General features: G+C 43.1%; 1 protein-coding gene across 1 annotated transcript in view; it reads right to left on the bottom strand.

Annotated features, from left to right (window-relative positions):
* Positions 1–24312, bottom strand: part of LOC311126873 (transcriptional repressor p66-beta-like) — a 62286-nt gene extending 37974 nt beyond the window's left edge. The window contains exon 1 of the mRNA XM_084158573.1: positions 24225–24312. The gene's annotated coding sequence lies outside the window, so the exon portion shown is untranslated. The remainder of the gene's footprint in view (positions 1–24224) is intronic.
* Positions 24313–25891: the final 1579 nt, after the last annotated feature.

The raw sequence follows: 25891 nt of genomic DNA, 5'->3' as shown, positions 1-25891 counted from the left end.
TATGCCGATAGTGGACAACCTTGTTTGGTACAGTGTTACCGCTGACGTTCTGACCTTATTCACCTTGGTGACAGGCACAGAGGCTGCTGGACTGTAACCGCTATGTGTGTTCAGCCATGTTGACTGATGTGGTCTGATTCGCACTTGACCTCACAGAGAGGCGTTTGATGAGGTCCGGTAAGAAGAACAGTCTCCAGACACACCGTCTGAAGAAGACTGGTGACTGTTTTCCACTGAATCCCTGGTCCTCACAATGCATACCAATGGTCTACTTTCTTGTGAAGTATTCCGTTTATAGCCTACCGCTTTAGCAGTAAGGTTTCAGTCCTGGTTCAAATTAGTCTCACAAAACCTGAAACTGAATAAAGAGCCAGTAGTGCCCACCACCAGTAAAGTAATTTCCAAAGGTTAAGGGTCTCAAAGACAAATGGATCCCAATTTGCTGTGATTTCAACTGCCAAAATATAATAACTTGTGCCTCATCTATGCATTAGGGGGCTGCCGCAAATGATTCAAATCAGGTTTACCTACAAACATGGAGTCAGACTTCGAACAGTGTTACAAAAGTATCTAGATCCTTGGGTAGACTCACAGGTAGACAGACTGAGCTCCTGAACACACAACTCTCAGACCACACTCGCTGGTCATTGCCAAGTGAAGGGCAATGTAGAGGTCAAGCTCTTCAAGGGCAAGTTTGTTTCTCTAGCTTCTCAAAACAGTCACATTCTGTTTTAAGCTATCAGAGAATCAGATGCTCTGACAAAGGTCATAAGCCCAAAAGCTTGGCACATTAAATTACTGAAATGTGCATTGTTCAAAGAGTGCGAAGACTCTTTTCTACAAGTTATCAGAGTCCAAAATGTTCTTAACTTCAGCACTGAATCTCGTAAGAAGATTTAGTTGGCCCTCAAAAGGGCCACAGTATGCAAACACCTGCTTTGAACTGACCTTTGTAAGACTGAGCCATCAGCATTAGTAGTTCACCTGCACCATTGTACAGGAACCATCATCTAATTAATCCCTAAGGCCTTACATCTAACTGTACAAAAATATCATGTAGCGAGTGCCTCCTCAATTGGAATTCAAAAAAGACATTTAATTGGCCCCTTTTATCGCTTAATCACTTCCCTATTAGTGGATTATTCCTTGTCATGTCGTTCTATCATTCCCCCTCATCTATAGCATTATCTTATTCTTCTGGCTGGCACCATTAAATCCATTCAGCCTGTCATTCTGTAACATCTCAATATTATCATCTCCAGATCTGAAGCGTTCTCTTAAAAAAAAAAAGTGAGGAATCTTTTACGATAACGTAATATCCCCTCCTCAATAATAAGGACTCAGGGAGTGTTGGGGCAATGCGAGTGCACATTCGCCTCGTTTAATTTTGGATGCCTCAAAGGCATGATGTGAATCACAGTCTCCATTTCGTGTATAAAAATAATAATAAAAAAAACACCCTTGCAACCTCCATGCCAAGCCACCCACCTCTAATGAGAAAAAAAGAGCACAAGCACGCGCATGGCCAACAATGGCACTGGCCGAGCCAATCAGTGTGGCTTCTGTGGTGCGCGTCAGTCTTGCCCCCCCCCCACCCACTGTTCCCCCATCTGCCTTTACATAATATAATGGCTGTTTCAGTCAGCTGCTACACAAACCAGACGCTTGCTCCCCAACCCCTCTCCACCCAAACACCCCTCTCCCCCTTATCCCTCCGCCTAAAACGCCCACCCCTCCTCCCTCCTTTCACAGAAAACTGCACACGCGCACTCCGTGACAGACTCACGGCTTTGGGCACTTTGCCAGCCAACGCAGCAGCAGCTAAGGGAATCGAAAAGAAAGAAAGAAAGACTGTGCGAGAGGGAGGAGAGACAATTTGAGATAAGAACAACATCATCCCCCTTTACCCCAAATCGCCATTTTTCATTTAACCCCCCCACCACCTCTCTCTGGGCAGATTTCATCACCTCACTTTGCCATTGACACATATACATATACATATTTATTTTATTTATTTATTTATTTTATGTCAGCTTTATTTAACCAGGTAAGCTAGTTGAGAACAAGTTCTCATTTACAACTGCGACCTGCGACACACACTAAATCTTTACAAGAAACACAGTCGGAACCCAGGGACAGTGAGGGGACTGAGGGTGAGAGGAAGGGCATCCTACCCAAAAAATCCGGCACACAGGGACATAACAGGCCATTCCAACATAAGGCACTCTTTTGTAACCCCCCTCATCCATGCTCCACCCTCCTCTTCCCCTCTCCGGCATTCTACTACAGCTGTGCCACACCACAAAGAAGTGTGCATAAGCGACCCCTCCCTTCTCCTGCACCCCTCCCCCATTTTCTCACCCCTCGTAAAAATAAACACACATGCTTACTTTCTGGGGGCCCCTCGAAGGTACTGACAGCGGAGGGCTTCATTTTTTATTAATGCATTTACGTTACACTACCCCATCTAAAAGTGTGTGTGCACGTGTACGTGCGTGGTGAGGGGTGGGGACGAGGATAGAGGGAAATGGAGCAGAAAAAATAAACGCTCTCCTGACACGCTACCTTATAATGCCAACCCTAAATTCCCCCCCGCCGCCCATCCCCCCACCGACACACAATTTTCTTTATGTGCATGCCTGTCGATCAGATCAGAGCACACACACACACACTCACACACCAGAATGTCCACCTCTTTTTTTGCACCTCAAAAATTCACCACCTCCAGAAACCTTAACGTCAAAACGTCTGCACAATCAATTGTCCTATGCTCCTAGACATAACTGGTTTGGAGAGTTTACCAAACAGGCCAAATGCCAGATGGTGGGGTACAATAGTAATAAGGCCATTTGCAACTACACGGTGGAATCCGCAGCTCATTTCACGCCTGATCTGCATCATGACAATATATTTGGCTGACGCAACTCCCGGACCCCACCTTCCCCAACCCAATACGCTGGCGGCACTGCATCTTTCACCCAGGGCTAGAGAGAGGGAGAGAGAGGGCACACAGAAATTCTTCACCCCTTTCCGACTCAACTTCACGCAAGACTACGAGAGCATCCTCTTTTTCTAATATATATTTTTTTAACCGTTAGGTTTGTGTGACGGTGGGGGTGCTTATCGCAGAGGCGCAGGAGGGATGTTCGCCATCACCACCCTGCCCCCTCATCTCCATCCTGTGATCTTGGCCAAACTCCCAAAAAATATCTGGCTCTACCCATCCAGCTTGTCTGATCACCCACCAGCTCAATTGGCTCGATTAATCATTTTCCTCTTCACCACATCTGATGTCGAGCAAGCATTGCGGGCACACAAAATGGCCGCTGTTGCCATAACAAAAGTGGACACTCACCCTTGTGAAATGCTCTGGGGCTGAATCCCTAATCGAGTCAACATATTTGTCATTATAAATCATCATCATCACAGTTATCATCATGGCTTTATAAGTCACTTATGTATGGTGTTCTAAGTAATGTATGTAATATGTGGTATGGTATCACAAGGCTTTGGGCTGTGACCCAGTTAGGAGTTATAAAAGCCTGGCCTTGTCCCAGGGTAAGACAGGGTGAGCATTGCAAGTCTCTGGGGATGCGGGATGGCTGCTGGGCTCTGGGACCTTTCTGGAAACGCACAATCCTGCTATCCCCTTGGCCTTGTATGTGGTTTGGAGGGACAGTGCCACGACGATGTACAGTGGCTTGCGAATGTATTCACCCCCCTTGGCACTTCTCATATTTTTGTTGCCTTACAACCTGGAATTAAAATGGATTTTTTGGCGGTTTGTATCATTTGATTTACACAACATGCCTACCACTTTGAAGATGCTAAATATTTTTCTTGTGAAACAAACAAGAAATAAGACAAAAAAAATAGAAAACTTGAGCGTGCATAACTATTCACCCCCCCAAAGTCAATACTTTGTAGAGCCACCTTTTGCAGCAATTACAGTTGCAAGTCTCTTGGGGTATGTCTCTATAAGCTTAGCACATCTAGCCACTGGGATTTTTGCCCATTCTTCAAGGCAAAACTGCTCCAGCTCCTTCAAGTTGGATGGGTTCCGCTGGTGTACAGCAATCTTTAAGTCATACCACAGACTCTCAATTGGATTGAGGTCTGGGCTTTGACTACGCCATTACAAGACATTTAAATGTTTCCCCTTAAGCCATTCGAGTGTTGCTTTAGCAGTATGCTTGGGGCCATTGTCCTGCTGGAAGGTGAACCTCCGTCCCAGTCTCAAATCTCTGGAAGACTGAAACGGGTTTCCCTCAAGAATTTCCCTGTATTTAGCGCCATCCATCATTCCTTCAATTCTGACCAGTTTCCCAGTCCCTGCCGATGAAAAACATCCCCACAGCATGATGCTGCCACCACCATGCTTCACTGTGGGGATGGTGTTCTCGGGGTGATGAGAGGTGTTGGGTTTGCGCCAGACATAGCGTTTTCCTTGATGGCCAAAAAACTCAATTTTTGTCTCATCTGACCAGAGTACCTTCTTCCATATGTTTGGGGAGTCTCCCACTTGGCTTTTGGCGAACACCAAACGTGTTTGCTTATTTTTTCTTTAAGCAATGGCTTTTTTCTGGCCACTCTTCCGTAAAGCCCAGCTCTGTGGAGTGTACGGCTTAAGGTGGTCCTATGGACAGATACTCCAATCTCCGCTGTGGAGCTTTGCAGCTCCTTCAGGGTTATCTTTGGTCTCTTTGTTGCCTCTCTGATTAATGCCCTCCTTGCCGTGAGTTTTGGTGGGCGGCCCTCTTTTGGCAGGTTTGTTGTGGTGCCATATTCTTTCAATTTTTTAATAATGGATTTAATGGTGCTCCGTGGGATGTTCAAAGTTTCTGATATTTTTTTATAACTCAACCCTGATCTGTTCTTCTCCACAACTTTGTCCCTGACCTGTTTGGAGAGCTCCTTGGTCTTCATGGTGCCGCTTGCTTGGTGGTGCCCCTTGCTTAGTGGTGTTGCAGACTCTTGGGATTTTCAGAACAAGTGTATACATACTGAGATCATGTGACAGATCATGTGACACTTAGATTGCACACAGGTGGACTTTATTTAACTAATTATGTGACTTCTGAAGGTAATTGGTTGCACCAGATCTTATTTAGGGGCTTCAAAGCAAAGGTGGTGAATACATATGCACGCACCACTTTTTCGTTATTTATTTTTTGAATTTATTTATTTCATTTCACTTCACCAACTTTGACTATTTTGTATATGTCCATTACATGAAATCCAAATAGAAATCCATTTAAATTACAGGTTGTAATGCAACAAAATAGGAAAAAAGCCAAGGGGGTTGAATACTTTTGCAAGGCACTGTACATATGCTGAAATTAAAAGGAGTCTAATTGATTAACTAGCTTGCACAAATCAACAGACTTCATTCAAAGTTGTATTACAACATTTAATTGAAGTTCATGCGGATGAGGAATAGGTGCCTATTTGTTTAAGATAATGGTTGGTGAAGTGAAAAGATAAGTGTTGGCATGAGTCAGCTTCTCTGAGGTTATAGGGCAGACATCTTTAATTTGAGCTCAGAGCCCATGACCATTGATGGCTGACTAATCTCCAGTTTCACATTCCCAGTTCCAAAGCAGGATAGAGTAACCATAGACATAGGTTGGTGTGCTTGTACCACAGATAAATATAAACTGTATGAGGAATAACACGGAACATAGAAATACTGGCTTTCCATTGTGATTATTGGATTTCTGAGAGAAATCCTATGAACCTTTCACGAACTGGTGAACATTTACTAGCCAGTTGAACATGGCAATAATGCTATTGGAATAATGACATCATGTGGAGGTCATATCATTTGACAGATGATTTTAGTTGCTGAAAATAGCTTCCTACACGTGACTGGTGTGTTTTAAATCCCTCACACATCCTCAGATTTTGAGTTCCTCTGAATTCCACAGGCCGTTTGCAACCATAGTATCAAGGGATCAGATAAGAGCCTATTTTCATTTGTGTAGCTGTATGCTCTGAACTCCTGAGGGATATTTATGATTAACAATCGGCGGCAGACCCGCATTTCTGCACAATGGAGACAAAGTCCAGATTTAATGCAGTTTAGCTGCCCTGCTCGGGGTTGAAGGTCGCCACGACAAACAGCCAATCCTTTGTGATTAGGAGCGCAGTCCGATGGGGCTCCGCACAGCAGGGCAGAGAGACTGTGAACTCGCTTACACAGGCGACAACGCACCAGGCGAGAGTGCGACATCCCCAAGGGCACATAAAGCAGAAATATTACTTCAGCAGCAGACACTGGTTTCATGATCTCATGCTGCAGCCATTCATGCGCCTCGTAACATCGCAGGAGACGTATTGCAGGTGACAAAACACCATACAGGTCAGAAACGCTGGGGTTGCAGAGGTCCCGTTTCCGCCTTTCCCTCCATTTCACTCGATAAGATCTCTTCAGTTTAATAGCTTTTGCAGATGATCCATCCTTTTTGCTTTTATAGTGCTTATAGTTAAGGAAAATGCATTATTGGGGAACATGAGCTTACCAAATGGTGAGCAGCACCAAAATGCCAGAGATGTGGAGTTACAGTGCTTCAATATATCCTCTGGGTTCATTTGGGGCCAAAGCTTGGTTTCTACAGAGCTTCCTACAAGAGCTCCACACCCACTCCTTAGTAATTATCTAACCTTGTATTGATTTCCAGGCTTGGTGACCCAAAAATCAACCTTGATTGATGATTCTTTTTTTTTTTAAGAAAAAAGAAAAACTGTAATCTAGTTGATAGAAATCAATACTCTGATTGGTATTGGTCTGACGATTGGAATAAATCTTGATGCAGTTGTATGCAAAGAGAAAAGGTTGGAAAACTACCTGGATCTGCAAATGTTATAAGCAGAAAACAGTGGAAGCGTACAGCGAGAATGTCCAAATCCCATCCTTCAAGAAAATGGAGGGGAGATGTAGACGAGCCCATTTTATCAGTCACCAAATCTGTTCAAAAGGATTATTCACAAATTCACTGGCACACTAAGGCAGGGCAGAGAATTGGAACAATGCGCCGATTAGCTTTACGAGTTGCTGGGAGGTATTCCGTTAGCTTGGCTTTTGCGCTAAACGTTGTGCAACTACATAGAAAAACAAACTGGTGATGGTAAGTGGGCAAATTGATTAAGCTACAAGATAGAGAGAATAGTTTATGCATTTTTTCAATGAAGCAACATTACATGGTATCAATAGCAGCTAATGATGAATTATTTGATCCCATTTACAAATAAATATACAATTCATCCATCAACACAAAATCAAAAAATTTATAATACATATTTTCTGGAAAGACCGTCAGTGCTGTGAGTTTGGTACATGCAGATCACAAGTCAAGTTCACATTAGTCGGACAAAAGGTGGCAGTCCATGGCTCACATTTACTGTGCTCTTTCCGCACAAATTTAGATAAATAAATGTTAATATAGCCTAGGACAGAACAGTAACACATTTTAGTTGTTAGAAAGGGAATTTGAGGTCAACCTTATCACAATCCTTGTGCTGATAAAGTTATGTCTGGGAACAGCAAAAAACAAGACACAGCAATTTGGAAAAAGCCAATGGGAGGTCTGGGCAGGGGGGCAGCAGCTAAGCTCATTGGTTAATGTACTAATTGGACCTACATCCTGATCAACCCACACACTGGCAGCCCTGACGTATATTACTCAGATGGGGGGCTCTGCTGGGAATATGACCAGAATTTGCATACGGCTAGTTTCTGACACTAATGAGGCCAATTAGGCGGATTGTGCCCATGGCAACAGAGTTGTAATTGGTTGGCTTGAACTGCTCAGGAGTTATGGATAAGAGGATGTGGGTTCAAAGCCAATAGTAAGCACTGCAATTGTGAGATGTTGACAGACTTACAGCATCTCATTTCATATTGGTGGTTTTTGTTTACCCTCAGGTTGAGTAAGCCTATCAAGGTTTAGACTGTGACAGAGAAAATCAGTCTCACATCTCAGAAGCAACAACATCCACGTAAAAATGGTGTGGGGGGGGGGCTTCCAAATCAATATAAAACACACATTTACTCTAACAATTAGCTACATACAAACACATATATGTGCACACCTGCACACTAACATAAAATACATGCAAGTCTACCTCATCTACTGAACACCAAACGTACGTCTCTCCTCCAGGCAGCGAACACACCCGCATCGATACACATCTACGTCTCTCCTCCCGCTCACACTAACCCTGCTCAGCCACAACACTTAAAACACACCCCTGGACTTCATTAAACAAGACAACAGCTCATTGTGGTCATCACCATGACAACCGACCCCCTTCTATTTTTAAGCCGTGCCACTAATCAATTCCTGTTCTGCTGTCGCTTGAGGGAGGGAGAGAGGGAGGGGCGGCTAGGAAGGAGGAGGAGGGTAGTGGTGGTGAAGAGGGGTGGGGGGTGGGCAGTGGCAGGGGTCAAAGGGGAGGAAGTGTGTGGGGGTGTGAAGTTGGGAGACAAAGAGCCGAGCGCACAAACGCGAGACCCGAGGTAGCCGACTGACATGGCGGAGCTCGACAGTGGCCTTGAGGGACCATCTGTGGTGAGCAGCAGAATTATTGAGAAAAGGAATGAATCTTCAACTAGGGCTGTGTTCATCAGTTAGAAAATATTTAGAAAATATATTTGCAACAGAAAACAAAAATGAGCGTTTCTTACTGTACAAGTCCATGTAGTCCCTACCTTCAGTTCAGTCAGTTGTCTTCTAGTTGGTGCCAAATGAACACAACCCAGGACTTAATTGCAATAAGTCCTCGACAGACGGCACGTCTGCCTCACAGTCTGGGTTTTTGGAGACTACCATACGGGCGGTAACGGACGAGAACCCAATGGGTCATCATGGTTATCAATCACAGACCAAATGGGTCCAGGACCCAATAAGTTTAGGTTACATAGCTGAGAACAAATGGGCCCAGAACCCAATGGGTCATGGTTCCCACAGAACCAGTCATCCACTGCTGGAGCACGCGTTTTAAAGACGGCAAGCCATGTCAGGCCAAAATACATGCATAAGATGAGCATAAGCTAACTCATCTGAGGCCCTATGACATAGGCTAGTTTCCCTTATTTAATTTGGGAAAGGCAAAAATTACATACCCATGGCCACAAAGATCAGATGGGTTCTGAAGAATGCCCATTAACAAAATGTGTTGTCTCAAAGACAGGTGTGGGATATTCAAAGTGTTTGGGGTAGTACGAATGTAAAAAAGAGAGAAACAAAAACAAACGTATCCTTAACACCATATTCCATAATACAACAAACATATTGGACACATGCCTATACACTGGGATCGTGATGAAATGGTTACACTACCTCCAGTTCCAGTAACGTCTCTACATTGAATTTGAGCGTGAACTCATTTCATTCATTTAATTGAACCTGAATGGGAATTAATTCCATTCATTTCAATAGAACCTATCTTTTATTCAGTACTTCCAGGAAAACCATGATACATTCAATTGGGTATTGAGGTGTGAATATTTAGCTGATAAATTATAAACACTTTGAAAAATGGTGTATCTATCAGAAAAACATTGATACAACTCCATAGCTACAGTATCAGTCAAAAGTTTGGATCCACCTACTCATTCCAGGGCTTTTCTTTCTTTTTACTATTTTCTACATTGTAGAATAATAGTGAAGACATCAAAATGATGAAATGACACATTTGGAATCATGTAGTAACCAAAAAAGTGTTAAACAAATCAAAATATATGTTATATTTGAGACTCTTAAAAGTAGCCACCCCTTTGCCTTGATGACAGCTTTAAACACTCTTGGCATTCTCTCAACCAGCTTCATGAGGTAGTCACCTAGAATACATTTTAATTAACAGGTGTGCCTTGTTAAAAGTTAATTTGTGGAATTTCTTTCCTTCTTAATGCATTTGAGCCTATCAGTTGTTTTGTGACAAGGTAGGGGTGGTACACAGAAGATAGCCCTATTTGGTAAAAGACCAAGTCCATATTATGGAAAGAACAGCTCAAATAAGCAGAGAAATGACAGTCCATCATTACGTTAAGACATGAAGGTCAGTCAATACGAACAATTTCATCAAGTGCAGTCGCAAAAAACATCAAGCGCTATAATGAAACTGTCTCTCATGAGGACCGCCACAGGACGGAAAGACCCAGAGTTACCTCTGCTGCAGAGGATAAATTCATTAGAGTTAACTGCACCTCAGATTGCAGCCCAAATAAATGCTTCACAGAGTTCAAGTAACAGACACATCTCAACATCAACTGTTCAGAGGAGACCGCGTGAATCAGGCCTTCATGGTCGAATTGCTGCAACGAAACCACTACTAAAGGACACCAATAAGAAGAAGAGACTTGCTTGGGCCAAGAAACATGAGCAATGGACATTAGACCGGTGGAAATCTGTCCTTTGGTCTGTTGAGTCCAAATTTGAGATTTTTGGTTCCAACTGCCGTGTCTTTGTGAGACGCAGAGTAGGTGAACGGATGATCTCTGCATGTGTGGTTCCCACTGTGAAGCATGGAGGAGGTGGTGTGATGGTGAGGGGGTGCTTTGCTGGTGACACTGTCTGTGATTTATTTAGAATTCAAGGCACACTTAACCAGCATGGCTACCACAACATTCTGCAGCGATACGCCATCCCATCTGGTTTGCGCTTAGTGGGACTATCATTTGTTTTTCAACAGGACAATGACCCAAAACACACCTCCAGGCTGCGTAAGGGCTATTTTCCAAGAAGGAGAGTGATGGAATGCTGCATCAGATGACCTGGCCTCCACAATCACCTGACCTCAACCCAATTGAGATGGTTTGGGAAGAGTTGGACCGCAGAGTGAAGGAAAAGCAGCCAACAAGTGCTCAGCATATGTGGGAACTCCTTCAAGACTGTTGGAAAAGCATTCCTCATGAAGCTGGTTGAGAGAATGCAACGAGTGTGCAAAGCTGTCATCAAGGCAAAGGGTGGCTTCTTTGAAGAATCTAAAATCTAAAATATATTTTGATTTGTTTAACACTTTTTTGGTTACTACATGATTCCATATGTATTATTTCATAGTTTTGATGTCTTCACTAATATTCTACAATGTAGAAAATAGTACAAATAAATAAAAACCTTTGAATGAGTAGGTGTGTCCAAACGTTTGACTGGTACTGCATGTCTCTACTGAAATATCATACTTTTTTCCAGTCTATTCAGACTATGGGTTTCATTTTTGAGTGTTGGTCATATGGACATGATGTTGTGCTTTCATAGATGATGATTTTGTGTGCATATATCAAGTATGGAACCCTTTAACTTTAAGTGGGTCATACACAGGCATGCTGACATACAGTACTATGGCGTATACAATAGGTTAGCATTCAGATGAACTAATTACGATTTTTCACTGAGACTAGATTTTACCTGACCTACCTTACAGTAATGTAACTGCATAACAATGACTTGTGACACTGTGTTTTGAGGTACTCTGCATCCTCAAGGAGGATTTGGGGAGGCAAGGGTAGAACACAAAGGTTAAATTACAGTTAAGAGGGCACTTCGATCAGAAACCTTCCCAAGTCATTGGTTCACCATGAAAACAAGTCTACTCTATTGAATTGAGCTTCGTTTTCGTTCATTGAGAATGTGTGGTTACCCCCATGATTACCACATTTTGCAATGAGGCTCTGTAGTCTACTCCATCCACCATTTGTATTTGTGGATGTGTTTCTCAGACACAGTACCCTAACTTAATGTCACTCTTGGCATACATTTGTCTCCTGTTCCTTTAAAAAGCAGGCTCACAATCCTCTTCACTTTTCTTTTTTATTACCCAGAGTACCCAGCACAGTCAAAACGCAAGAGATCCAGTCTAAGCCGGTTTGTAACCTCAGGGTATGGAATTATCTCTTAATATGTAGCCGTTAGTGGTCAGGACGTCACACGAAGACAGGGAGAGAGAAAAAGTCAGAGAGGGAGGGAGGGAGAGAGAGGGATGGGGGAGGGGCAATGAAGCCCCTGTGCTTTCAGGGCAGAAAGAGGATAATCTACTTCTTGCGAGATACTGATTCTAAAACCTGGCACCTTGACAAAAAGGGATCATTGCGGAACTTCAGACCACAGGGTGGGGCATACATTGTTTAAACAAAAAACTAAAATATTTGAAAAAATGCTGGAACTTAGGCCATCTGGAGAGACTGAGGAAGCCAATAGATTTGTAAAATGGGGTTGAATGGGGAAGTGAGGGTATCGATGTCTTCCACGAAATGAGAGGAGAGCAGAGAATAATAGGTACAGTGAAGACATCAACATAGACAGGCTAATTTTCTACATTATACCCTGTGAGCACTAACCCCTTGAATCACACAACTGATACTCTTACGGGAGGGACGCTTCATCAAGTGGAGATAGAGTCAGTAGAGTTACTTATCTCAACCTAAGAGTAATGGGCACGTATACACTCACATACATACACAAAGGACAACACAAGATCCCACTATACAGAGCCAGGTGAAAATAGGTTACAGGAAGAGGAAGGAAGAGAGAAGAGAGTTACAAAGACGGAGTGTATGAAAACATCTTGCTCGTTTCCAATGTCTTCTGTGGGCTGACGACACTAACTGTATGAACAAAATACATTTGAGGTCTGGCCACAGCCACACAAAGGTGCCCTATTGCAGAAGGCAAACCGTAGTTCTCATCATGGTGGGCTGACGCTGCCATAAAGGACATGGATGAGGAAATATCTCAAGGGGCAGAATAGCAATCTGTTCCAGTGCATAAACATGCTCATATGAGAGAGAGGGAGGGAGAGGGCTGTGGGTGAAGACGACTGGGACATAGCCCTCAGGGACCGTTGCACCTATTTGTTCCATTTCACCACACCTGATTCAACTAATCAAAGGCTGGATTGATTAGTTGACTAGTTGAATCAGGTGGTGCTGGAATCAAACACATACGTTGAGAAACGCTGTCCTGAAGGAGTCTGAGATGGACGCCATAAACAACAGCACAGTTATTGACAGAAAAATGGAGTGCCAGATTCTCCTTCACCTACTGGCCTTAGTTCTCTTTACACTAAGACACAGAGAGAGCAAAGAAATTAAACTATAACTAGACTGGACTGGCATTTAGTGTTTACCAACCAGTTCTGTTACCACTACTTTACATCTCTGGCTGAATCGTAACAGCACAGACATCACTACAGATACAATAAGTGAAGGGGACAGTGTTTGGGTGACGATGAGGGATACACATGACAGCCAGGACACGTCCCCCTGGGAACATGGGACACAGAGTTCAACACAGGGAAAAAAGGTCAAAAGAGCAGGAACAGGCCAAAGCCGTGCCAGGATACGCGTTCTACAAAAGGTCACAAGGTCAAAGTGGTGTGATTTGTGTGAAGTGTATACTTTGGTGGACAAAAATACATTGTGGAAGGTGACAATTCAATTCACGTAATTTAACAAGACGTGGCACACCGTAAAACTGAAGTAATTTTGTTTTTGTAGGGCGTAACAGTGATTTCCTGTCTAAGCAATTTTCAAAGGACTTTTTTCAGATGTGAAACGTACACAGTGCAACAAAAGGAGAGCTACAGTGGTGTAGCACTGCTGCTGCACAATCTACCTCGAGAAAATCTGAGAAGCTACTGCCTGGTGGAAGTGCTAAAAGAAGGGAACCATCTTCGCATTGACAGGTGGGAAGAGAGTTACTAATGTCAATCTATAGTGTCACGTCAGTCTATGATTCCAATACAGCAGTTCCTACATACAAAACCTGCATACATATCACCACCTCTCTTCATCAAACGAAGTCTGAGGGGGTATTGGTGCATAATGGTCTCCTCCCTTCACCTAAATGGGGATGTTACAAGTCTATAAAGGAGTATTTTATACATGGCAATGTAAAAGTTGAATTTCCTTGTAACCTTGTTGTTATCCCTATATCTTCTTCCTCCTGTCATGCAAATGATCACCGGACCAAGCATAGACACCACTTCTCCCTCAGTCCATCAGCCTTTCATTTTCGTTCCATTTACCAACTCATCCCCTTCATGCCAACCTCCCAGCCTACCTTTGCAGTGCATTCATTTTCATTTTAAGCTCATCTTAACAAACAAAAAACACAATTAACCCAACAAGGAACACCCAGAAATGGGGATGTTGTGAAAGCCAACTGGGAGGCAAACTACTCATCCAGAACAACGGTGCCAATTAGCCACCATGGTGCCCTACGCATTTAACCTTTATGGTTGGACCTCTGACACAATGGCAGAGGTCCAACAAGAGAACATGGTGGCATTAGGACCCCCGTGGACCTAAAATGTTCTTATGAAAGGAGTAATTTAAAAAGGTCTCAGTTTGTCTGATCTAACCAATTATAGGCTACCCTGTTCACACTACTGAGCTGAGCCGAGTCGTACTGGGCTGGCCTGGTTACGCATCTACCATCTTTGCTGGAACTGTACTGGAAAACTAAATGTATATTCCAGCACAGCAAGGTTCGGGTTGGCATAGTAGTGTGAAAGGGTATGAGACAGCCGGTACCTGGTGATGCTTGGTGAACACGTGTTCCACATGAGTTCCACAACTGCATTTTGCTGCGTTTCCCGCTGTGGCTTATCGAGCCAAAACGTTGGGGAGGCCCGCTAATTAAGAGTTGCAGGGAGCCAGTCATCTGGGCTGTTTGTTCTGCGTAGGGTTTAATAAGCCTCGCGTGAAGCCCACTGAACACAGCCACCCCGATTCAGGTGTTAACAAGGACACGACACCAAACACACACACACACACACACACACTTAACATGCAAAACCAAGCATTCTTGAGACCCGTTCACAAACCAATTACATCCCATGCTGCTAATTAATTAAATTGATACTCTTCTCGGTTTGCTGGTTAAGGTTGCGTTGCCCATTGAAAGAAGGGACATTCCAAGGTGAGTGGTAAAGGTACTTTCTTCTATGATTGACAACAAATCGGCCGATGTAATACCGGTGTAATATCTGTGGGAAAGTCTTGCCAATTACCTTCCCATCTCACCTCCGGATTCAAACGACGGTTTTTGGTTAACCAATGGATATGTGTAAGCATGTAGAGCCTGCAGCTTTTGGGGATTTCATTTAGTCTATCCATTTTTGATTGAGGACTTGCACTGAACAGAACCCACATTAAAAGGAAGGGTATCCCCCATTGCATGCCTCGACACTCCTCTTTGGGAATGCCTTGGCTTACTCATTGGTACTCATTGGCTTGGACCGGGACTGCTTTTAATAAAAATTATTTCAAGGAACAGCACAGGTTAAAGGTTAAAACATAACACAAACTATACATGTAACTAAGGGGACATCATTGGCTGGGCTGACCTTTCATGATCTGTAGAAAGGGAGAAAATGGCTAAAAGCAACACGGCATTACAGTGATCTTCTCAATAGTACAATAGTACGTTTTCCGTACAAGCTGCAATGTGCACAATCTCAATGTAAATCAACTGCAAAACATTATTACTGGGCATGTCAGAAACAAATTAGAAGCCTGTGAGGACGCATTTTTTCCACACTCTCCTTTCGTTTTACACAGGTTGCTATGCGAGATGAATCCCTTGTTATTGTTACACTTTACATGCATTCATTAACATCACACATATCAATTAGCGCCACGTGCCAACTACCGACAAGGCTTCTCCCCCTCAAAGGAGTTTCACTTGGGTGGATTCTTAAATAAACTTAATTTTCCTGATTAAGAGCTAATTATACAGATTTCTTTCCGCTCGAACAGAGAGCGTGTATCTCTTAATTTCAAATAAGTATGGACCACTAAATTAGCATAGATTGTAATGGGGTGTTAAGGATCCCTCTTCCCACGACTGAAAACACAAGGAAGGAGTTTCGTTGGACATAGCAGCTTTCAGAAGATACCACAGGCTGTGTTGAGTATGACAATCCTTTTTGCACTGCAAATATTTTTGAGCTCAAAAACATAGGCCTACTTTTGAATGCTGGAAAATAACATAACAACATAGTGGTACCAAAGCTGACTGACTCGGCTGCAAATTTGACCTCCTTTAAATAAAGCATTAAAAGGCTGCGTTCTTAATTTACCATACCCCCCTCATAATCAGCTCTGATAAAAACTTAAGTGGGAAAGCTGCCGGACCATAGCTTCTCCAGACCAATAAGTCGTATACTCTGTTGATATTTTTCAGAGAGCTTTCCTGTACACTGTCATAGGAAAGTCTGAGGTAATGGTGTTGTCATGACTCTGCTTTTGTATAGAACCAACAGGGAATGTGAACAGCTGGTGTCAAGGCACACATGCTTCATCTGTGAGAGTGAGAGCACCAGTCCCCTGCCCAACCCAGGGCCTTTGAGTCAATCTGGACATGCCAACTCAGTGGTAGGGTCATCACACACACACACACACACACACACACACACACACACACACAGCAAAAGCATCAAAAGCGAGGGTCTCTTGAAACACAAGCACTGAATTTCTGAATCAATTGGTGAGTGCATTCAACATCATGCGCCGATAGACAGAGCGGCCGTGCTTCTAGCTCCTAGGCAACTTTGCAGTATTTTGTTTTTTATGTGTTATTTCTTACATTATTAGGCCAGATTTTTTTTGTGTTATCACATACAGCTGGGAAGAACTTTTGGATATCACAGCGGCGGTAACTCACCAGCATTACGACCATGAATACGACATTCCCGAATCGGATCCTTTGTTCGTACCCCACAGGGCAATTGAACTGATTCCAGAGGCTGATCAAAAACACCGCCTGCGGAGAAGAGGTATTCGGAGTGGTCTTCTAGTCCGACTCAGGAGGCGCGCACACCACCCATCGCCTCCGAGTATTTTACTCGAAAATGTTCAGTCTCTGGATAATACAGTTGACGAGATCAGGGCGAGGATTTCCTTCTAGAGAGACATCAGGGATTGTAACATACAATCACTGAAAAATGGCTCTCTCGGGATATACTGTCTGAGTCCGTACAGCCAGTTGGGTTCTCAGTTTATCGCTTAGACAAGAAGGGCGGGGGGGTATGTTTCATGATTAATTACTCATGGTGTGATTGTGATAACATACAGGAACTCAAGGTCCTTTTGTTCACCCAACCTAGAATACCTCACAATTAAATGCCGATGTATTACCTCCCAAGATAATTATCTTCGGTTATAGTCACAGCCGTGTGTATTTCCCCTCAAGCCAATACCACGATGGCCCTCAAAGAACTCCACCGGACTTTATGCAAACTGGAAACCACATATCCTGAGGCCGCATTTAATGTAGCTGGGGATTTTAACAAAGCAAATTTGAGGAAAACGCTACCGAAGTTCTATCAACACATTGACTGTGTCACTCCCTCACCCTCCCTTCGGCAAATCTGATCACGACTCCATTTTGCTCCTCCCTTCCTATAGGCAGAAACTCAAACAGGAAGTACCCGTGCTAATGACTATTCAACGCTGGTCTGACCAATCGGAATCCACGCTTCAAGATTGTTTTAATCACGCGGACTGGGATATGTTCCGGGTAGCCTCTGAGAATAACATTGACGAATACACTGAGTCGGTGACTGAGTTTATCAGGAGGCGTACAGGAGACCAGAAACCGTTGATAGATGGCAGCATTATCGCAAAACTGAAAGCGAGCGAACCACCGCATTTAACCATGGCAAGGTGACTGTGAAAATGGCCGAATACAAAGTGTAGTTATTCCCTCCGTAAGGCAATCAAACAGGCAAAACGTCAGTATAGAGACAAAGTGGAGTCGCAATTCAACGGCTCAGACACGAGACGTATGTGGCAGGGTCTACAGACAATCACGGACTACAAAGGGAAAACCAGCCATGTCGCAGACACTGACGTCTTACTTCCGGACAAGCTAAACACCTTCTTCGCCTGCTTTGAGGATAACACAGTGCCACCGACGAGGCCCGCTACCGAGGACTGTGGGCTCTCCTTCTCCATGGCCGACGTGAGTAAGACGTTCAAGCGTGTTAACCCTCGCAAAGCTGTCGGCCAAGACGGCATCCATAGCCGCGTCCTCAGAGCATGTGCAGACCAGCTGGCTGGAGTGTTTACGGACATAATCAATCTCTCCCTATCCCAGTCTGCTGTCCCCACATGCTTCAAGATGTCCACCATTGTTCCTGTATCCAAGAAAGCAAAGGTAACTGAACTAAATGACTATCGCCCCGTAGCACTCACTTCTGTCATCATGAAGTGCTTTGAGAGACTAGTCAAGGATCATATCACCTCTACCTTTCCTGACACCCTAGACCCACTTCAATTTGCTTACCACCCCAATAGATCCACAGACGACGCAATCGCCATCATACTGCACACTGTCCTATCACATCTGGACAAGAGGAAAACTATGTAAGAATGCTATATTCATTGACTATAGCTTAGCATTGAACACCATAGTACCCTCCAAGCTCATCATTAAGCTCGAGGCCCTGGGTCTGAACCACGCCCTGTGCAACTGGGTCTTGGACTTCCTGACGGGCTGCCCACAGGTGGTGAAGGTAGGAAACAACACCTCCACTTCGCTGATCCTCAACACTGGGGCACCACAAGGGTGCGTGCTCAGCACCCTCCTGTACTCCCTGTTCACCCATGACTGCGTGGCCATGCACACCTCCAACTCAATCATCAAGTTTGCAGACGATACAACAATAGTAGGCCTGATTACCAACAATGACGAGACAGCCTACAGGGAGGAGGTGAGGGCCCTGGGAGTGTTGTGCCAGGAAAATAACCTCTCACTCAACGTCAACAAAGGAAACAGCAGAGGGTGCACCCCCCTATCCACATAGACGGGACCGCAGTGGAGAAGGGGGCAAACGACCTGCCCTACAGGACACCTACAGCACCCGATGTCACAGGAAGGCCAAAAAGATAATCAAGGACAACAACCACCCGAGCCACTGCCTGTTCACCCCTATCATCCAGAAGGCGAGGTCAGTACAGGTGCATCAAAGCTGGGACCGAGAGAATGAAAAACAGCTTCTATCTCAAGGCCATCAGACTGTTAAATAGCCATCACTAGCACATTAGAGGCTGCTGCCCTATATACATAGACTTGAAATCACTGGCCACTTTAATAATGGAACACTAGTCACTTTAATAATGTTTACATATTTTGCATTACTCATCTCATATGAATATACTATATTCTATTCTTTTGCATATTATTCTACGCCGCTCTGAAATTGCTTGTCCAAATATTTATATATTCTTAATTCCATTCCTTTACTTTAGATGAGTGTGTATTGTTTTGAATTTGATAAATATTACTGCACTGTTGGAGCTAGAAACACAAGTATTTCGCTTAAACATGTGTATGTGACAAATAAAATTTGATTTGAAATCCCCTATTCAACATTCAAGCTTCTCCAACACAACATGCTCCTTTCATCAGGGGTCATTGTGACTGCATCCTAAGCACATCAGTGGAGAGCACTTGGTTTATTGTTATGGGCTCCTGAGTGGCGCAGCGGTCTAAGGCACTGCATCTCAGCGCTAGAAGCGTCACTACAGACCCTGGTTCGATTCCAGGCTATCACAATCCAGCTGTGATTGGGAGTCCCATAGGGCGGCGCACAATTGGCCCAGCGTTGTCCGGGGTAGGCCGTCATTGTAAATAAGAATTTGTTCTTAACTGACTTGCCTAGTTAAATTTAAAAAATATTGTTATCCAGGTGCACTGGTCATGTATTTAGAGCCTGTCACGTTGCTGTGTCTGGGACAAAGGGGGCGTTTAAAGGGCAGCCCGTCTGTTTTCAAACCTTTTTTATTTTGACCAAGGTGAACAACCCTGAAGCAGAGGCAAGGCCACCTACATTGAGTGCTTTTGTGATCTTTCCCTCCAAAAATGATAAAGGCCTACATAAAACTGCCCAGTTGGTCCGATATAGGCCTAAAATCTAATTTATAAGCCATGTTTATTTGGAACAGATTTGTTCCCAGGAGAGGAGGTAGTTGCTTATCCTTAAATTAGAATGAGAAGCAGAACCTGATAGTTTGAGAGGATGATAAAAAATTAAATCTGCAAGTTCTATTGAGCCAAGGGACTGGCTATAGCCATAATCTGTGATCGATCTGAAATATTGCATTGATGATACACATCTACAGAAACCGACCAGTGGAACGTTTATCAAGGCAACAGCGGGACCTTTCTTTGTGAAACTGAATCTGAATCAATAGGAACTTGTCAGGGTTGAATCTTGGCACAATGTCGCATTAGAAATGCAGGAGGACGAGTGAAGGAGGCCTCATGGGCTTTGCTACACCAGGCAGTCAGTAGCGATAAGGCACCATGGAAATGAAAGTGCACAATGTGTGAAATCCCTTCACGGGCAGCACTAGTGTACTGGAGCACATCAATTGTGTTAAAGAACCGCAAAGAAATCAAATAAATAAATAACATTGTATGTCACATACTACCTAAACTGAGTAAACCCTCCTTGATGATGAACTATTGACGCTCTATATCAGGGACAGAATTCACGAATATGCTACAGCCACCCCAAAAATTATAAGACATTTGTAATGGATTCCTCCTCTACCCCATGTACAGTGAGGGAAAAAAGTATTTGATCCCCTGCTGATTTTGTACGTTTGCCCACTGACAATGAAATGATCAGTCTATAATTTTAATGGTAGGTTTATTTGAACAGTGAGAGACAGAATAACAAAACAACAAAAAACGCATGTTATAAATTGATTTGCATTTTAATTAGGGAAATAAGTATTTGACCCCCTCTCAATCAGAAAGATTTCTGGCTCCCAGGTGTATTTTATACAGGTAACGAGCTGAGATTAGGAGCACACTCTTAAAGGGAGTGCTCCTTATCTCAGCTTGTTACCTGTATAAAAGACACCTGTCCACAGAATCAATCAATCAATCAGATTCCAAACTCTCCACCATGGCCAAGACCAAAGAGCTCTCCAAGGAAGTCAGGGACAAGATTGTTGACCTACTCAAGGCTGGAATGGGCTACAAGACCATCACCAAGCAGCTTGGTGAGAAGGTGACAACAGTTGGTGCGATTATTCGCAAATGGAAGAAACACAAAAGAACTGTCAATCTCCCTCGGCCTGGGCCTCCATGCAAGATCTCCCCTCGTGGAGTTGCAATGATCATGAGAACGGTGAGGAATCAGCCCAAAACTACATGGGAGGATGTTGTCAATGATCTGAAGGCAGCTGGGACCATAGTTACCAAGAAAACAATTGGTAACACACTACGCCGTGAAGGATTGAAATCCTGCAGCGCCCGCAAGGTCCCCCTGCTCAAGAAAGCACATATACAGGCCCGTCTGAAGTTTGCCAATGAACATCTGAATGATTCAGAGGAGAACTGGGTGAAGTGTTATAGACTGATAATTTCTTTGTCAGTGGGCAGCCTTACAAAATCAGCAGGGGATCAAATACTTTTTTCCCTCACTGTAGTTGAGTGTGATCAGGGCTACAGGTCTCTCCATACACATTTGGGAAGGAGCGGATGGATGGTAGAGTGATACACATTAGAGGACATGGCCATGGATGGTCCATCATTGACAAAGCAGTGCCGTAACCATTCATTCATACTGCTAGACAGTGTTCAACACCAGGGAGTCCCATTTACAGACTGCAGACTTTCATTCATAGAGAGAGAGAGGTAGGTAGAGAGAGAGAGCTGAGCATTGGATTTTCCAGGGCTCTGAAAGTACTGTTCTTTTGGATTCAACTGGTAGAATATAGTGTCTGGTGGCAAAGCACCGGTTGAAATACACCTCAAAAAGTTATTGTAGGCTTATAAAGACAGGGAACATTAAATAAGCAAAAATACAATATTCAGACAACAAGACCCATGATGAAGGATCCATGTTCAGATGTGTTTATCCTTCATTCCTGCATATATTGGATTGGTATAGATACAGTAGGTTATGTATGTCTTATTTCCATATATGATCTGAAAGAAAATACTTCCTCCTGCCCGAGTACCCCTGCGTCATTCTGAAGTTGAGACCCCAAAATAGAACAGATATAGGCATAGCCGCAGGAAGTAGTTTGGGGGTGGTGCAATTTGTTTTGCCCGCGCTGAAGATGTCTATATCGGTCTGCTAACACAGGACTAGTAAAGGCCCAGTGCACTACTTTTTATTTATTTATTTTTACCAGCATTACTAACTTATCCAGAGCAACTTACAGTAGTGAGTGCATAGATTTTCGTACTGGTCCCTCGTGGGAATCAAACCCACAACCCTAACATTGCAAGCGCCATGTTACCAACTGAGCCACATCATCACATCACATCTCATTACAAACCACTTGATGTCTCAATGTACTCAATTACTATATTGTGCATTGTTTTTCTTTATGGTGATGGAAAGTCTACAGGTACAAAACTAGATGACCAGCATATGTACAATACAGTTTTGTACATTTAAAGTAAGTGCTTTGTAAGGATGGTAAATTAATACTGCACAAAAAGTAGTTGTTCCCATATTATTTGATCAAGAAAAATATTTAATTTGATGTGGATGTTTTATATATTTGCCCATAACTTTGCACCTTTTGATGTAAATGTTTGAGGACAGGGTTTTGTTCTTTCTGGATCCCATTATAATGACAATCACAGAGAAAGGGACAGGGCAACCTCTCTTACAATTCCAACTACTGAATGATACTGTTCTTAAATTATACAACTAACTTTTTTGCCAAAGCAGAGAAATAATGTTCTTACCCTGTGCTACAGATGTTACAAACGTCTATATTGGCCACTAATATGTTTTTTCATTATTCATATTTTTTTCAATTCTGATTTTTCAGGGGGGTGCTGCAGCACCCTCAGCACCCCTACCTCCCGAGGCTATGGATATAGGCTATATTTGGAACTTTTTAAAGAATGGTCCCTCCTGTGTTCCAACTAGTCTTCATCAATTCAGCTGACTTTTCCTTACATTGTTCTGTAAACTGCATGCTATAATTAGGCCTACATAGACACTGAGCTCCCGTTGTCAGATGAATTCTTAGAAAGTAATTCAACAAGGGAAGGGTAGAATAATTTAAATTGAATTCAATCTAAGTCTTTTGGCAATCTGTTAACTATCGATAGGCTAATCTAATGGGTTAAAACTATTCTCAGTGGGAACAAATGCATATATCTTCCAACAGCTGCCTGGCAAGAGAGTCTACACACGGACTCCCCAAAATGTTGCCAAAGCCGCATGAGGATCAGACAGTTAGGCTTGGCCCAGTTGAGTAGCCTAGGCTCTACCCAGTCCACCTATATAAATAAATTAGGCACTGCCTCACTATTGACTTGTCTGCCGCACCGAGAATAATAGCCGGCCCATATTAGCTATTGATCTGCCTTTCTTTCCTAAAGTCATCTCGACATCTACTGCTGTTAATCAGTGGTTGGCCGTTGGTTACAATCAATACATGCATTCGCGTTAGAATTACATTTCAAGTCTTACGGCATGTCATGCGTCAGGCAGCCATTTGCGTGCATATGGAACAAGATAAGAACGTCCTCACTTAAGTATATGGCTGATAGATTTTCGGATTTGTTTAAATAATTGTACTGCCTCAGCTACAATGCACACTAGTATAGGCTCCTCTCTGCGCCCTCCACACAACTCTGTGAAGCTACCGCTTAGTCTTGTGTTTAGAACTACATTGGTCGTACACACGGATATGCTTCACACAAGGTGTTTTAAAGCGAAATATTTTGGTATATTTAGAGGATTTCACCGTGTGCACATGCTTTGCTTGTGTAGCCAGCCGGGCACACGCAGGGCTTTCTCCGCCAATCTGAGTTAACCCCCAGAGACGCGAAATGAAACAATGAAACGGATTTAAGACATTGGTTACAATGTTGCCATTGCACGCATCTTTATGATTTCTCTAAACTTTTGTTTCTTTCACATGAGTAGTTTATGACAAAGCGCGACATGTATCCAAAAATGCCTATCAAATGATCCCAGACCTTGATTAATCACTTTGAACCGTTGGTTGTTGATCGGCTTGCAAATCAGCTTGCATCAATATGTGAACCATGGTATTGTATTGTCTGTCTTTGCAGCACATTTCCCCCATAATCACCCCCCATAACCTTGGATGCGATTATTACTACCCAAGGAGAGCTCACTCCATCCGAAAGATTCCAAATCCTGCCGCCGCAATTTCAAAATGTATATTCCCCATCTCAGCTAGGCCTCATCCATATCCTCGGACTCACCTGACTCGCCTTTCCCCTCAGATTCCACAAGCTCAGGGTTCTCTTTCCGATCCTGAAGCGCTGCAGTAGCTCCTCACGACCAGTTCCCGGCACCGGCAGGCAACACAAAAGCGATGATTGGGCCTCCGCTAGCGCTCATCCCCTTGGTCTCAGCCCAGACAGACGGGTTATTGGTCGGCGGCTGTGTCGGAGGCGCGCCCCTATTATTAAGGTGTGTGTTGTTGTCTATGTCTGGAGGGGAGGGGACAAGAAGCAGTGAAATTATGGGAACTAAATAGGTTGTTATGCGCGCCGTGTCGGCAGGACAAGGCAAGCTTACTACATTGACAGATACATAGTGGACAGCCATATTAACTCCCTCTTCATTCGGCGATGGTCATCGACTGGATCTCGGAGGAACAATGCCGTTTGTAGGACTCATCTTGAACCTAGTATTTTCTTCCAAATTGTATTTAAATTAACTTGTAGTATCGCTTTTCTACCAAGAACACCAGATCAACCGCCTGATGGTCTATACGGCAGTAAATCATATGCGCAAAAGCGTAAATAAGATAACTCAATTTGGTGTTATATATATTATATATTTTTTCAAATTGAATATTTTTTACACAATTTAGGATTTGTATTAAAAAATACATAGGCTATATAGCCTATATACATATTGTACATATAGGGCTTACATATACATATTCATACATAAGAGTATGTAACATCAGTAGCCTATCATTTAGGATACAATATAAATAAACTCAAAATAAAATAGATTATGAACAATAAGATGCCTTCCACTCGCTGACCTACTTAACAAACTATAGCCCAATCGAATGTAAATGTTTCAATATGCATCTTTGGAACTAAAATAGGATCGTTAAAGCGGGGATTTGTCTCAGAAGGATTGTTGAATTCCACTTTAGGTCATGCGTACAAGGCAAGCAATATTGTTCTTTTATTTAAAAAATGTTTGCATTGGTTATGCATAGGCTATGTCAGCATTGTATAGCCTTAGCCTGTAATAACCTAAATTCGAGGACTTCAGTCATAGTTTATTGATGGCTGTGATAATAACCATAACCTATACAGTAGGCTATAGCCATATTGCAGGGGGAAACGAGGAAAAAACAAGTTTCACTTAAAGCTTAGCCTACTGTATGTATGGACTGCTCCATATGAACTCAGTGACCGAGTTCAGATTCCACTTCATTGCACATAGATTCCCTCATAGACGAAATTTTATTATGGCATTGTATATTATTGTAATGGCTAAAAATAAGCAGCCATTTAATAAAAACCACTATCCCGTCTTCAAGTGGCAAAATGTGTGTCAACAACTGCAGCTTGGTGTGACTTTGGGGCAAGTTAATGGTTAATTTGAGTAATGTTTATGTTGGAAATATATACCCATACATTTTTACATGCACGTGCAGGCACAGGGTTGCGAAGTGAGAGTCTATTACTGGAAACTTTCGAAGTTTACCAGTAAACTACCAGAATCTTGGTATCTTTCAAGGATTTTATGTAATCTATCACAAGACATCTAGTGGCCCTTTTAGGTACTTCAGATTATTACAGGTGTCTGTAATTATCTCGGGCCCTCTCTCTGGTCTTATTTAATGTCAAATATATGAAATAATAAAATAAGATTATTTTTAAATAAACAATTGAATGAC

This window comes from Coregonus lavaretus (genome assembly GCF_964263955.1).
Source record: "Coregonus lavaretus genome assembly, chromosome: 3".
NCBI classification, from domain to species: Eukaryota; Metazoa; Chordata; class Actinopteri; order Salmoniformes; family Salmonidae; genus Coregonus; species Coregonus lavaretus.
The sequence above is the reverse complement of the archived record's forward strand: the minus strand, read 5'-3'. Positions and strand labels throughout refer to the sequence as shown.